Genomic DNA, 12,500 nt, shown 5'->3' with positions numbered 1-12,500 from the left:
ATATATATATATACGAGTGATCGATTTTCTTTTTTTTCTTTTTTTTTTTTTTTTGAATAAACTATTCGACTATGCATTAATAATTCCATTTTTATTATTAGTAGTAGTAGTATCATCATTATTCTTGCTGTTGTTGTTATCCCCAAATCTGCTCTGAAAGGTGTTCAACTGACGATTGACGCGTCACAGCTTGGTAAGCAAGCGTGCTTGCCTCCCCTGCAGTCAGTCACACTCACAGGATAGACTTTAACATTGACATTTTCTCTGCAAATACTTTGTCAGTTGACACCAAATTTGGCATAAAAATAGGACAAATTCAGTTCTTTCCAGTCATCTTGTTTAAAACAATATTGCACCTCTGGGATGGGCACAAAAAGAAAGAAAAAAAAAGAAGCCTAATTATATGCAAACTGCATTTACTGTGATATTTATATTTTTTGTATTCTCTAAACTTGGCACTTTGACCTCTTATTCTGACACAACAACAAGAGGAGTCATTATTATCATTTTTTGTTCAAACAGGAACTTCTTTTGCTAAGCATGGAAGTTTTATGTATTTTGCAAACGTTTTTGGTGCAGATAGTAAAACAAAAGGGAAATTACTCTGTAATTAATACTAGGGGACTTAATTTATCACAAGTGAGTCTTGAAGGCCTTGCCTCTCTTGTTTGTTGCTGTTTTTCCTTGTGACTCACGCTCCATAGTCCTGTCAGAATGGAAGTGTCGGCCGATGGATGAGAAGTGTTTTTTTTTTTTTTTTCCTTTCTATTTTCTTTTTTTCTAAACGAACTGGTGGGTGACTAATCTGACATAGAAGGGCTGAGAAGGATCTTTGAAGTGCGACGTTGTGAGCACAGTAAATAGGCTGTACCGTAAGCTTGTTGATGATGCTCTTTTGTATTCGTTCACATTGTAATCATGTGTACTGTTGAACAATTTGGATTATTCAAACCAGAAGGATCTTGATCTTGAAGTCACAGACGGAAGGTGGGGACAGTGAGGGTTATATTACGTCTTGAGTCATATTACAACGTCCTGAGTCATATTACAAAGGGCCACGTGGGGGGCTGGGGGTGTGTGGGTGTTGCGGGTGTGAAATCAACAGTAACTACTACAACAACATTTCAGCGAATACAGGATGGTGCGAAAAGGTACGTTTGTTGTTGAATCGTCATATTCCATCACCCTGGTCATCTGCTACTGTTTCGTTCCGTGTCTTGTCTTGTCTTGTCGTGTTTGTATGTCAGACTGTCTTTGCCGTTTTTAATCAGTCTGTCTGTCTGTCTATCAGTCCGTTCGTCTATCTGTCTACTTATCTCTCTTATTCATTGTTTATGTTCGCAATTGTTCTTTAAAAAAAAAAAAGAGAAGAATTATTTGTTAGTGCAATCATCTTTTTAATTTTTTTTTTTTTCTACAATGCATCAAGTCTTGATATTTATTTTAGGGATGTTGCGCTTTATGAGAATTGTCCATGTCATTATTGTTATCATCGTTATCAATATTATTATTATCATTATTGTTGTTGTTGTCACCATTTCCACCCCTTCTCTCTCTCTCTTCCTACCTCACTCACCCCATCTCTCATCGACAGAGCATGTGTGTGTGTGTGTGTGTGTGTGTGTGTGTGTGTGTGTGTGTGTACGCGCGCACGCGTGCACGCCAAGGTCACCCTGCCCCGTCGACACCGCTCCTCCGTTCCCAGGCAGAACGAGTTCCTCTCTTCCTTTCGTCTTCAGTTCTGCCGGTGATTAAAATGTTGGCTATGTTCTTCTTTTAGTGTATTCCCTTCGTCCTTTCTTCTTTCTTTCTTTCTGTCGGTCTTTCTGTCCTTCTTTCTTCTCGTCCACTTCTCACCCACACTCACTCACTCCATCCGTCCAAGCCACCCCCAGCTTTCCCCCCCCCCCCCCCCCCCCCCCCCCCCCCCCCCACCCCCCACACACACACACCTCCCCTCCCTTCCGTTCTTTTCGGTCTCGATGTTTTCAGTGTTTTTGAAATCCGCCCGTCTTCCCGTTCTGAGGTCTGTCTCTTGTCTCTCTCCGTCTCTCTCTCTGTCTCTCTGTCTCTGTCTCTCTCTGTCTCTCTGTCTCTCTCTCTCTCTCTCTCTCTCTCTATCTCGGTCTCTCTCTCTCTCTCGGTCTGTGTGTGTGTGTGTGTGTGTGTGTGTGTGTGTGTGTGTGTATCACTGTGTCCGTCTCTTTCTTCCTCTTTGTCTTTGTCTGTCTGTCTATCTTTCTCTCTCTCTCTCTCTCTCTCTCTCTCTCTCTCTCTCTCTCTCTCACTTTCTTTCTCTGTCTCTCTCTGTGTATCTGTGTCGGTCTCTCTCTCTGCCTCTCTGTCTCTCAATCTCTCTCTGTCTCTCCCTCTCTCTGGCCTCCTGTCTGCTGCTTGTCTCCTCCCTCCATCCCTCCCTCCCTTCCTCCCTCCCTCCTTCCCTCTCACCCCCCCATCTGTCTGTCTCTTGCTGGCTGACTCTTTGAAAGGGAAAAAAAGAAAAGAAAAAAAAGACCCCCCCCCCCCCCCCCCAAAAAAAAAAAACCCACAAAAAACCCCCATCATCCTCTCACTCTCAGTTACTCCGTCTAAAAACCGAAGAGCACACAAACCACGGTCATAATGATCAGTTATGACACGGCGTACTGATCAGACGAGCCGCGCCACTCCGTCAGGGCGCCAGCCAAGCGTGGCGCTGTGGAGACGAGCACGCGCACATGGGGCACAAAACGGGTTAAAGTATGGTGGTTCAGTCGCCACAAAAGGTGCACTTTATTTTTTTTCCTTTTCTTTTTCTTTTTTTAAATTGGAAGATGTGGGAGTGGGGTGGGGAGCAGTGTAGGGGGGAGTATTAGGTGTTTGGACGGAGACAGAGAGAAACAGAGACAGTATCAGTATCAGTTTCAGTATCAGTATTAGTAGCTCAAGGAGGCGTCACTGCGTTCGGACAAATCCATATACGCTACACCACATCTGCCAAGCAGATGCCTGACCAGCAGCGCAACACAGCACGCTTAGTCAGGCCTTGAGAAAAAAAAATAGAAAAAAAGAAAGTAAAAAGACAATAATGATGATAAATAAACAAATAAGCGAATAAATGTAAAACATGCAGACACACATTCACACACACACACACACACACACACACACACACACACACACACACACATGCATGCATAACAGATATGCAACAAACATGCAGTTTCACAGATATGAAAGCACAAACACACATACATACCCAGACACACACACACACACACACATTTCATTTGTTTTCCCTATTTCATTATTCTTGCAGGAAATTTGAATTTTTTTTTGTTGTTGTTGTTGTTGTTTAAATGATAATGCTTTAGTTTTGTTGGGGGGAAAATGCATACCTATTCTAAAAACAATCACACCAATACTACCCCCACACCATCCACACCAACCACACAACACGACACGACACGAGAACACGCTACAACACAAGAGAACAACACAAGAGAACAACACAACACAACACTACCCTTGTTTTGTTTTCACTTGACTCCCGGGGGACAAGACACAATAGCGCGCCTTCTACTGAAAGGCGATAAAGGGCATTGTCCGCTTTACAAACTTCGGATGGAGACAAAAGGACGCCTGTGTGTGTGTGTGTGTGTGTGTGTGTTCGGCGTTTAAAGTGTGTGCGTGTGGTGTGTGAGTAAGTGAGTGAGTGTGTGTGTTTGTGTGTTTGTGGATGAGGGACGCTTTTGTTAGTTGACTCTTGTGTCGTGCCTGCTCTTGAGTTGCTTCGGAGCTATCGAGAGCTCGCACGCTTCCTTCCACCTCTCCGAGATTTGATGAGTGAGTGAGTGAGTGTGTGAGTGAGTAGAGTGCTTGAACTTAGCTGACATTGTCTTTGCTTGGGTGGTGTAGTGGTGGTGGTGGTGGTGGTGATGTTGAGGGGGGTGGGGGGTGGGGGTGGAAAGGTGAGGGGTGTGGAGGTGGTGATTCTACTAAGCCTTGGCGCTTGATTGTACACAGCTGTGTTGGGTGATTGTACTCAGCTTTGTTATAGAGGGGTTGGAAAACAACCACCACCACCTCCTAACACCAGAAGGAATAATTCTTTCACATCTTTATAGACTTCAGGATAGCGTTCGACACAAGAGACACTTTGACAGGAAGCGCCAAGGGCCACAATGAAAACAATTAACACAGGGCAAAAGCTTACCAACACCACACAGCCAGTACTATAATTCCAAGGCGACAATGCAGGGCAGTACTCAAAACAAGGGGTTGTTTGCTCTTGGAGAGTGGTTACAATTAAACTTGGGCTGGAGTCCCTTGGGGCTGCCTTCTGTCTCTCTCACGCTGTTCAACATCTTATCCCAGGATCGCATCGTGACTTGACGAGCTTGAAGATCATGTCAGCACAGTCAGCATATGGAAGAAGAATTACCACGAACCTTCGCTTCGCAGACGATTTCCCAGGTCAACCTAAGTGCAGACCTGTTAGTGCCTGAACCCCCATCGTGTGTATATACACAAAGAGGATCAAATACGCACGTTAAAGATCCTGTAATCCATGTCAGCGTTCGGTGGGTTATGGAAACGAACATGCCTAGCATGCATCCCCCTGAAAACGAACTATGGCTGCCGGTATGGCGGGGGTAAATCAACGAAACAGTCATACATATAAAACGTTGCATGTCTGTCTGAGTGTGTATGTGTGCGCGTCTGAAATCTGATTGAGTGACACAGGAAACGAATGATGAGCGCCCAGGTAGTCAGCCTGTTGTGCAAATGAAACCCCAGTTTGTAAAGCGCTCAAAGCTTGGTCTCCGACCGAGGATAGGCGCTGTATAAGTATCCATATCATCATCATCATCATCATCAGTCCATGTCGTCACTTAATCCTCTTGAATTGATCCTAACTGCTTTCCTTTCCTTACTCTCGCTCACCCCTCTCTCCCCCGCCCCCCTGCAACTTTCCATCTCCCGGCATTTCCCCCCCTCTATTTTCCCCCCTCTATTTCCCCCCCACTCCCCTGCAACTTTCCATCTCCCGGCATTTCCCCCCCTCTATTTCCCCCCCACTCCCCTGCAACTTTCCATCTCCCGGCATTTCCCCCCCCTCTATTTTCCCCCCTCTATTTCCCCCCCGCTCCCCTGCAACTTTCCATCTCCCGGCATTTCCCCCCCTCTATTTCCCCCCCTCTATTTCCCCCCCACTCCCCTGCAACTTTCCATCTCCCGGCATTTCCCCCCCTCTATCCCCCCCCCCGCCCCCCTGCAACTTTCCATCTCCCGGCATTTCCCCCCCTCTATTTCCCCCCCTCTATTTCCCCCCCACTCCCCTGCAACTTTCCATCTCCCGGCATTTCCCCCCCTCTATCCCCCCCCCCCCGCCCCCCTGCCACTTTCCATCTCCCGGCATTTCCCCCCCTCTATCCCCCCCCCCCCCCGCTCCCCTGCAACTTTCCATCTCCCGGCATTTCCCCCCCTCTATTTCCCCCCCGCCCCCCTGCAACTTTCCATCTCCCGGCATTTCCCCCCCTCTATTTCCCCCCCTCTATTTCCCCCCCACTCCCCTGCAACTTTCCATCTCCCGGCATTTCCCCCCCTCTATTTCCCCCCCTCTATTTCCCCCCCACTCCCCTGCAACTTTCCATCTCCCGGCATTCCCCCCCCCCCTCTATCCCCCCCCCCACGCCCCTCCCACCCCCCACCCCCGCTCCACTCACCCCCCACCCCTCGAATTTGTCTGATAACAGGATATTATCTGTACACACACACACACACACGTGTACCTATATCTCTCACTTGACGATTGTAAATGTTTCACATTACAATGAGGGATCTAAACAGTCGCTCGTTGGTAGTATCAGACAATCGTACGTGTGGCTTTTTCCGTTTTCAATTAGTTCGAATAGGAAACAGAAACAGAAACTGTCTTCAAATATTTGTTTGTTTGTTTGTTTGTCCGGTACATTCCCGCCGCCGGATTTATATTAGAGACACCGCTAACAAGTACAAGAACACGCTTTGTAAGGTTCTGACTATAGATAGTGTTGAGTGGGTTGGTGGTTCAATGTGTATGTTGTTGCTGCACTGTGTTGAACGAATAAAATTCGTGGAAACCGAACACAAAGTGTGTGTTGTGTGCGTGTTGGGGGGAAGGAGGAGGGTGTTTTTTTTTTTGGGGGGGTTGGTTGTTGTTGTTGTTTGTTGTTGTTTTGTTGTTTTTGTTTTGTTTTTTGTTGTTGTTTTTGTTGTTGTTGTTGTTGTTGGGGGAGGGGGGCGAGTTGGGGGAGGGGGCGAGTTGGGGGGGGGGGCGAGATGGGGGAGGGGGCGAGTTGGGGGGGGGGCGAGTTTGGGGGGGGGCGAGTTGGGGGGGGGGGGGCGAGGGAGCGAGTTGGGGGGGGGGGCGAGTTGGGGAGGGTGCGAGTTGGGGGGCGAGTTGGGGGGGGGGCGAGTTGGGGGGGGGGCGAGTTGGGGAGGGTGCGAGTGGGGGGGGGCGAGTTGGGGAGAGTGCGAGTTGGGCGGGGGGGGCGAGTTGGGGGGGGGGCGAGTTGGGGGAGGGGGCGAGTTGGGGGGGGGGGCGAGTTGGGGAGGGTGCGAGTGGGGGGGGGGCGAGTTGGGGAGGGTGCGAGTTGGGGGGGGGGCGAGTTGGGGGGGGGGGCGAGTTGGGGGGGGGGGCGAGTTGGGGGAGGGGGCGAGTTGGGGGGGGGAGTTAGGGGCGGAGGGGCACCAGGGTGGTGGGGGAAGGGGGTGAAAGAGGATAGGGGGACGGGAGGTAATGTACTGTTGTTGGTCCCCCCCCCTCCCACCCACCCACACACACACACTCCCCTCCAGTCAAAATCCAGCCAACTGGTGGATTTCATTTCTCACCTTCAACCCCAACCCTCCTCTGTGTGTGTGTGTGTGTGTGTGTGTGTGTGTGTGTGTGTGTGTGTGTGTTTCTCTGTTTCTCTCTCTGTGTCTCTCTCTGTCTGTCTCTCTCTGTCTCTGTCTCTGTCTGTCTCTCTCTGTGTCTCTCTCTGTCTCTCTATGTCTCTCTCTGTCTCTCTTACTAATCATCCAAATGGTTTTAGATTGGAGTTATTGATGTCATCTACACATGCTGATACTGTCCGAAGTCTGTGAAGTTATTCTGTATAAAGCGCTTAAAGTTAGAGAAACCGCGCTGACATGATTCTTTTTTTTTTTTTTTTTTTTTTTTTAAAGGAAGAAAAAAGTCAGTACACACCCCTTCACAACGGACAAAGGCCTTTGCTGAAAAAAACTATTCGTATATTCGTATTCTCTCTCCCCCTTCTCTCTGTCTGTCTGTCTGTCTCTCTCTCTCTCTCTCTCTCTCTCTCTCTCTCTCAGCGTGTGAATGACTGGTGTGAAAGCGCTTAGATTTGTCTCTGCACAAGATTCAGCGCAATATAAATACTATCATTATTCCTCTCTCTCTCTCTCTCTCTCTCTCTCTCTCTCTCTCTCTCTCACACACACACACACACACACACACACACACACACACACACACACACCCCAGCTCTCTTCTCTTCCTTTTCGTATCCCACAGACAACTACCACCACCACCACCACCATCACCATCATCACCCACCCACCCACCCACCACCACCACCACCACCACCATACTATGACGTACTTTCACCCTCTACCGGACTTAGTTATGGAATTACGTCGGTGACAGTTGTTCAAGTACCGCTGTGTGATTGGTTGGTTGGCCAGTTGGTTGGTTGGTTGGTTGGTCGGTCGCCCCCTTTCCTATTGTGCGTAACGCATCAGCTCTTACTCATCAATTCACGCAACCTCTTCGTCGTAAAGGGGTTTCAAGAGATGCCAGGAAGCCTAGATAGAGTGGTGTGTTGTGTTGTGTGTGTGTGTGTGTGTGTGTGTGTGTGTGTGTGTGTGTGTGTGTGTGTGTACCATCATCCCCTTGCTCCGGGGGGGAAACAATGGGTCCAGCACTTCTTTCCGATTGTTGTCAGTTCCGACTCCGACCCTATACTACCTACTTACCATTATATATACTCCCTCCCCGCCATGCACCGTGTGTGTGTGTGTGTGTGTGTGTGTGTGTGTGTGTGTGTAAGTAAATAAGTGCGTCATTAAGTCATGCGTGCCAGGATCTTGTGGGTGGTTTTGTTCGTCGCTTCAACAAGGAAAGCGTCAGCGTTTTCTCCGTATCGGGCGTGAAATGTAACAGGAGACAATCGAATCTTTTTTTTAATATATAATTATTATTCCCCACCATTGTCATTGAATGCTTTTATCCTAAGTTTCAGTTTCAGTTTCAGTAGCTCAAGGAGGCGTCACTGCATTCGGGCAAATCCATATACGCTACGCTACGCTACACCACATCTGCCAAGCAGATGCCTGACCAGCGGTATAGCCCAACGCGCTTAGTCAGGTCTTGAGAGAAAAAAAAAGGTGAATAAATGATAGATAAGCGTACATAAATAAGTAAATAAATACATAAATAGATAAATAAATAAATAATAATTATAATATGAAAAAGTAGTAGTGATAATAATAATAATAATAATAATAATAATAATAATAATAATAATAATTTTATCCTAAAGATGCAGCGACTGATTGTTGCTAGTTAGTAGTGTGCCTGACCAGGATGCTAAGAGTCCCAAGGGGTCGAGTCCATCATTCTCATACGGACACAGGGGATGTTATAACGCTTCCCCCCCCCCCCCCCCCCCCCCCCCCGCGCCCCCCTCCCCCTTTTTTTTTCCACTGGACTCTGTAGTGGATGTGGGTCAAATTGTACTGCCTTCACTGCAAGTCAATGAGTAACAAACTCAAAACCATTCATTCGAACGAATTATTGATCAATGAATGAATCAGTATCAGTATCAGTATCAGTAGCTCAAGGAGGCGTCACTGCGTTCGGACAAATCCATATACGCTACACCACATCTGCCAAGCAGATGCCTGACCAGCAGCGTAACCCAACGCGCTTAGTCAGGCCTTGAGCGAATAAACCAGCAGATATATTTTTTTCCCTTCGTGTTTCTCTTCTATCAGGTTGATTCCTCTGAGTGACTATACATTTTTATCTCATGTGAATATTGATATTAGCATTATTTTACCATATTATGCATTTATTTGTTTGTTTGTTTTGTTTCATTATTGTTATTTGATACAATTGATAATATGGTTCATCAGCCGTCATGCTAAAATTGAAGTGCAACGTTGTGTGAGCACAGTATAAGCTTTAAGCTTGTTGATTGCAATTGTAATCATGTGTACTGTTGCACAATTAAAGATTATTTAAACCAAAAATTGGCACACGAACAAAGAAACAAAAACAGCAGAAACAACAAATAGCATGTTCCTCTGTGCCTTTAAAAAAAAAAAAAACCCAAACAAACAAACAACAACAAAAAAAAACAAAAAAACCCACCAAACATTGATTATCCATAGAGTACTATGAGTGTTTGGTTCAAATAGAGATAATAATGTCGACGAAAAAAGGTTGTCTCAACTCTGACTCGGTAAGGCGCATATTATTTTAATCAATTACACGTTCAGTAATTATGGCTAAATGAAGGGTCAGTTCAGTTCATTTCAACTAAAGTAAGCGAGTTATGTGTTGCTAGGTGGTTGTTGTAGTTGGTTCTTTCTTTTTCATTTTTTTTTCGTTTTTTGTTTTCTTTGTGGTGTGTGTGTGTGTGTGTGTGTGTGTGTGTGTGTGTGTGTGTGTGTGTGTGTTGTTGTTGTTGTTGTTGTTGTTTTTCTTCACCTTTTGCTCCCTTCATTATTTTACAATCATTATGATGTTGTCATATTGTTATTACTTTTTTTTTTTTTTGCATTTCATTCCAGTTCGTGTACTTTAATTTCTAGACTGCAGCCAAGTCATCGACAATTAATTAACCAGTCTAGAGCTGGTCTCCGGACGAGGAGGATAGACGCTTTTATAAGTATCCATATCATCATCATCATCATCATTATCATCAGTCTATGTCGTCACTAAATCCTCTTAATTAAAAGCTTTGCTGCTTGTTGTGCTTTTTGACTCATCTGTTATACAGCTGCTCTGATGATGTTTCTGTGGAATCAAAAAAATTGTTCAAACCACGTTGTCAGCTCTGTGTGTGTGTCGTGCTCGAACGAGCACTGAACAACAAGCTTGATTTTTTTTTCAATTCAATTCAATTCAATTCAAAATACTTTATTATCTGCTTCAACCAAAACCAGAAAATTTTCTTTTGGCTCACTTAAAATAAAATGCCCGTCAGCAAAAAAAAAAACAACAAAAACAAAAAAAAAAAACAAAAAACAACAACTGACACACCCTTCACTTATCACTATGCACACATCAATTATTATGTAAAACGAATAACATGTGTGTTTCTTTCTTTCTTTCTTTCTTTCTTTCTTCGAACACGTTGTGCACACTCAATTAATCACCCCAGTGTGTGTAATGACCCCCTCTCTCTCTTCCCAACTCCTTCCGCCCTCGCACATGCAACTCCCCCACCCCCCACACCCCTCTTCTATACTCCCTCCTCCCAACCCCTCACGATCTCCTCTTTAATCCTACAGGCCTACCCCCCACCCACCCCACCCCACCCCCACAAAGTGTTAATGAACTCCATACTCTTCGGCTTGTGTGTGTGTGTGTGTATGTGTGTGGGGGTGGGTGCATGCATGTGTGTGTGCATGTATGTACTATAGTTTCAGTTTCACTATAATAAAACACATGCGACAATAAACTGACCACGCCTTGTGTGTGTGTGTGTGTGTGTGTGTGTGTGTATGTGTGTGTGAGTGATTGTGAGAGGCTGGTTTTTGTTATGCACGCTTCTCTCACACAACAACAACAACAAGCACTGAAGCTCAACATCCGCCCCACCGCCACCCACCCTCCCACTCATCACTCTTTAAACACCAGCAGATCTGTCTCACACACACACACACACACACACGCGGGACCCATTTACATCGACGTAGCAGTGTCATGAAGTGACTTTCCAAGGGTCCGTTTCTCTACTGGACTCTCTCTCTCTCTCTCTCCACACAAATGCCGCATTGTTTCGTGCGAAGTGTTGTGTTGTGTAGTGTAGTGTGCGTGTGTGTGTGTGTGTGTGTGTGTGTGTGGAGGTGGGAGGGGGGAGGGGAGGAAGAGGGGTGTGTGGGGGGGGGGGGGGGGGCGGGGCGGGGCGGTGGGAAACAGCTGTTCTTGCTGCTGCTGCTGCTGCTGCTGCTATTGCTGCTGCTGATGCCGAAGCTCTTTTTGCTGCTGGTGTTGTTGTATTGTTGTTGTTGATGGGTAGTAGGTTTGCTTGCACACGTGTGTGTGTGTGTGTGTGTGTGTGTGTGTGTGTGTGTGTGTGTGTGTGTGTGTGTGTGTGTTTCTGTTCACCCGTCACACCCATCAGGCCACTCACACACACACACCCTCCACCCCCCCACCCCCCTTCTTTTTTTGTGTTTCTTACCCCAACAATCGTTTTCTTTCATCCGAAACAAAAAGTTCATTTGTTAAGAAAGAAAAAAATATAAAAAAAACTTGCTTCACTTCCGAAAGACACATGCGTGTCGTCCAGTATGATGTCAGTTTTCTTTTCCTAGTATTCCGGGTCATCTCATGTAAAAGGCGGAAAGAAAGGCCGAGGAGGAGGAGGAGGCGGAGGAGGCGGATTGAAGAGAGAGAGAGAGAGAGGGAGAGAGAGGGGGGGGGGGGACAAAATTCTTTTATTTTCAAAGAGATGCAGTGACGTGCTTTTCTTTTCTTTTTTTCTTTTTTCTTTTTTTTGTTAATTTTTTTTTCCATCCAGTCCCCGCCCTCAACTGGGTCCACACTACACCCAATATTAAATGAAGTCATATGCATGGTGATAATAACATATATACATAGGGGGTATGGAGGCGGGGGGGGGGGAGAACGATCAATGAAAGAACACACACACACACACACACACACACACACACAAACACACACACACACACACACCACACACACACACACACACGTAAATCTCAAATACTTTGCTTCTGCAAAATGAATACACTCACGCGAATAGAAATAGGCTACACACAGCAACAATGGGAGATAATGCTCTGCACTACCAAAGGGGAACCCAACAATGCCATGGGTAGCTCAGAGTGAAAAGAGAACTATATGATAAACATGTAAGGGAGAGAGAGAGAGATGCACGCGGACAGGTGATTGAAAGAATGGACGGGCGCAATAGCCGAATGGTTAAAGCGTTGGACTTTCAATCTGAGGGTCCCAGGTTCGAATCTCGGTGACGGCGCCTGGTGGGTAAAGGGTGGAGATTTTTCCGATTTCCCAGGTCAACATATGTGCAGACCTGCTTAGTGCCTGAACCCCCTTCGTGTGTATACGCAAGCAAAAGATCAAATACGCACGTTAAAGATCCTGTAATCCATGTCAGCGTTCGGTGGGTTATGGAAACAAGTACATACCCAGCATGCACACCCCCGAAAGCGGAGTATGGCTGCCTACATGGCGAGGTAAAAAAAACCGGTCA

General features: G+C 46.3%; 1 protein-coding gene across 1 annotated transcript in view; it reads left to right on the top strand.

The window, feature by feature from the left end:
• The window catches only part of LOC143286327 (uncharacterized), a 432,992-nt gene that overhangs the window by 369,142 nt on the left and 51,350 nt on the right, over positions 1-12,500 (top strand). The gene's annotated exons all lie outside the window — the stretch shown is intronic.

The sequence above is a fragment of the Babylonia areolata genome, chromosome 10 (assembly GCF_041734735.1).
Source record: "Babylonia areolata isolate BAREFJ2019XMU chromosome 10, ASM4173473v1, whole genome shotgun sequence".
Lineage (NCBI taxonomy): Eukaryota > Metazoa > Mollusca > Gastropoda > Neogastropoda > Buccinidae > Babylonia > Babylonia areolata.
The sequence above is the reverse complement of the archived record's forward strand: the minus strand, read 5'-3'. Positions and strand labels throughout refer to the sequence as shown.